The sequence below is a fragment of the Triticum urartu genome, chromosome 2A (genome assembly GCF_056163025.1).
Source record: "Triticum urartu cultivar PI428250 chromosome 2A, HENAU_Tu73, whole genome shotgun sequence".
Taxonomy (NCBI): domain Eukaryota; kingdom Viridiplantae; phylum Streptophyta; class Magnoliopsida; order Poales; family Poaceae; genus Triticum; species Triticum urartu.
Window position 1 is genome coordinate 409,803,788 of NC_141874.1, and position 4,074 is coordinate 409,807,861.

Consider the following 4,074-nt stretch of genomic DNA (forward strand, 5'->3'; position numbering starts at 1 on the left):
CCCCCACCTGGTCCTTGTTGCCCCTGCTTCATCATCGATGACTTGATCAATGTGATCGGCGACCAGAGCCCGACACCTCACATTACATCACGCCCCTTTTGTTGCTCGACACTACAGAGTTACCACCGAGTGCCAAGGGTGGTACCTCATACATCACTCCTGATGCGATCTCTATAGTATAGCTATTCGATCATGGTCATCGAGGGTGATTCCTCCTTAACCACTTCCGATACGACTTTGTCGTGCAACCCCTCAAGTGTGAACCTCAAGGGTGGTTCCTCTTACGTTCACCTTGATGATTACATCGAGTGGAATCCACCGAGGGTGGTTCCTCAGGGTTCCCCTTGGTGTTAGACACACAGTTACTATGGTTACTATGACTTTACACTGAACCATGTTACTAAAGACAGGTCGGCCCTGAGGGGTACCCGTGTGAGCTTAATTGTGAGTGATGTGGAGTCGGGTTGACCTGGAAGGTGCCCACGAGATACTTACTAGGCGTGGCCGGGCCTTCTTAGCCCTTGTTGCAAGTCCTCGAGACGGGGCGATGTCACATCGATCATGAGTCTCTGCTCGTTACCGCACGTTCCTAATCCACTATGATTTGGACATTTGATCCGAGGGGCCTCTGGCCTGATAGCACTAACCATCACGCGGGAAAAAGTATGGGCACTCTGCGTCGTATGTATCAACCGAAAGCTCAACGGACGTCGGCGATGAAGCGGCGCGCGCCGGGTTGGACTGGAACGCCTCGCCTTGTATAAAGGGGGCTAGGTCTGCTCACCGGCCGCATACGCAACATGTAGGAGTGTAAAGGGCGATGGGCCCAAGACCCCTGTGCGCTTAGGATGTAGACCAGCGTGTTGGCGTCTCTGACGAGCCTACGTAGGACTGCGGTGTGTTGATCAGCCAAGGGCGGTCATGGCCTGATGGTGTGTCCAGTCGGAGTTGATCGAGCGTGTTGGGTAAGTTGGTGCACCCCTGCAGGGAAGAAAACATCTATCGATAGCTTGTCCTAAGGTAACAGACACTCGGAGTTGTATCCCGATTGATACAACTAGAACTGGATACTTGTGATGAGAAATGGATAGTATGGCTCTGGGATGGCTTTCTCGCTGGGGTCGAGGAAGGATCTCTAGGCGAGGTTGATAACACTACTACTACTTTACATTATGTTGATCTATACTCTTCTAAATGCTGCAAGATGCTTGAAGATGCTAGTCTTCGATAGGCTAGGCTTTCTCCTTCTCTTCTGGCATTCTACAGTCTAGTCCACAGATACATCCCATTCCTTTCATATAGATGCATACTTAGTTTAGATCTGATGTAAGTCTTGCGGGTACTTTGGATGAGTACTCATGGTTGCTTTGCTACCTCTTTTTTCCCCATACCCTATTGTTGCGACAAGATGATGGATCCCAGGGGCCGGACGACACCACTAGTGACTACTACTACCCCGAGGGTGCCTACTACTACGTGATGGCCGCTGACGACCTGGAGTAGTTAGGAGGCTCCCAGGCAGGAGGCCTTGCCTTTTCGATCGTTGTTGCTTTTGTGCTAGCGTTCTTAAGGCAAATTTGTTAACCTATGTCTGTACTCAGATATTGTTGCTTCCGCTGACTCTTGTATATTCGAGCTTGTGTATTCGAGCCCTCGAGGCCCCTGGCTTGTAATATAAAGTTTGTATCATTTTAATTTATGTCTAGAGTTGTGTTGTGATATCTTCCCGTGAGTCCTTGATCTTGATCGTATACATTTGCATGTATGATTAGTGTACGATTGAATCAAGGGCGTCACAGAGAAACATCATAAGATCCAACTATAATAGCAAAGCTCACGATACATCAAGATCGTGCTGAATCAAGAACATGAGAGAGAGAGAGAGATCAAACACATAGCTACTGGTACATACCCTCAGCACCGAGGGTGAACTACTCCCTCCTCGTCATGGAGAGCGCCGGGATGATGAAGATGGCCACCGGCGATGGATCCCCCCTCCGGCAGGGTGCCGGAATGGGGTCCTGATTGATTTTTGGTGGCTACAGAGGCTTGCGGCGGCGGAACTCCCGATCTAAGTTATTTTTTGGAAGTTTGGGGATACATAAGAGGCGTTGGCATTGGGAACAAGTCAGGGGGGTCCGCTCGAATTGTGATGAAGCTGCTAGAATTGCTAAACCAGATGAAAAAGATAAACATAGACCTGTTGTTGGCATGCCCGTTGTCTCAGTTAAAATAGGAGATCATTGTTATCATGGTTTATGTGACATAGGTGCTAGCGTGAGTTCTATTCCTTTTACCTTATATCAAGAAATTATGAATGACATAGCACCCGCTGAAATAAAAGACATAGTTGTTACTATTAAGCTTGCTAATAGAGACACCATCACACCACTTGGGATTGTAAGATATGTTGAAGTCTTGTGTGGGAAAATAAAATACCCTACTGATTTTCTAGTTCTTGGTTCCCCACAAGATGACTTTTGTCCCATTATCTTTGGTAGACCTTTCTTGAACACCGTTGACGCTAAAATAGATTGTGAGAAGCAAATTGTCAATGTTAGTTTTAGTGATGAGTCTCATGAGTTTAATTTCTCTAAGTTTTGTAGAAATCATCATAAGAAAGAATTGCCTAGTAAGGACGAAATAATTGGTCTTGCTTCTATTGTCGTGCCTCGTACTAACCCACTAGAACAATATTTGCTAGACCATGAAAATAATATGCATATGCATGAAAGAAATGAGATAGATAAAATTTTCTTTGAACAACGACCTCTGCTTAAAGACAATTTGCCTATTAAAACTCTAGGAGGTCCTCCTCCACCAAAAGTTGATCCTGTGTTTGAATTAAAACAATTGCCAGACACTTTGAAATATGCTTATCTTAGTGAGAAAAGATATATCCTGTTATTATTATTAGTGCTAACCTTTCAGAACATGAAGGAGAAAGATTATTCAAGGTTCTGAAGAAGCACCAAGCTGCTATTGGATATACTCTTGATGATTTAAAGGGCATTAGTCCCACTCTCTGCCAGCATAAGAATAATATGGAACCTGATGCTAAACCCGTTGTTGATCACCAACGACGTTTGAATCCTAAAATGAAAGAAGTGGTAACTGGTAAAAACTAAAATATTGAAGCTTCTGGAAGCAGGTATAATCTATCCTGTAGCTGATAGTGGATGGGTAACTCTTGTTCATAGTGTGCCTAAGAAAAGAGGTATTACTGTTGTTCCTAACGATAAGAATGAAATTATTCCACAAAGAATTATCACTGGTTATAGAATGGCAATTGATTTTAGAAAATTAAATAAAGCTACTAGAAAAGATCATTACCCGCTACCTTTTATTGATCAAATTCTAGAAAGATTATGTAAGCACACACACTTTTGTTTCCTTGATGGATATTCTGCTTTTCCTCAAATACCTGTTTCACAACCTGATCAAGAGAAAACCACCTTTACTTGTCCCATTGGAACTTACGCTTATAGAAGTATGCCTTTTGGTTTATGTAATGCACCTACTACCTTTCAAAGATGTATGACTGCTATATTCTCTGATTTTTATGAAAAGATTTTTGAGGTTTTCATGGATGATTTTTCCGTTTACGGAACTTCTTTTGATGATTTCTTAAGCAACCTTGATCGAGTTTTGCACAGATGCGAGCAAACTAATCTTGTCTTGAATTGGGAGAAGTGCCACTTTATGGTTAATGAAGGTATTGTTTGGGGGCATAAAATTTCTGAACGAGGTATTGAGGTGGATAAAGCTAAAGTTGATGCAATTGAGAAAATGCCATGTCCTAAAGATATCAAAGGTATTCGTAGTTTCCTCGGTCATGCTAGTTTCTATAGAAGATTTATTAAAGACTTCTATGAAATTCTAGGCCTCTTACCAATCTTTAACAAAAGGATGTTCCATTTGTTTTTTCTGATGACTGTGTAGAAGCCTTTGAAACACTTAAGAAAGCCTTGATTTCTGCACCTATTGTACAACCACCTGATTGGAACTTGCCTTTTGAAATTATGTGTGATGCTAGTTGGTGCTGTTCTAGGACAAAGAGTTGATAAGAAATTA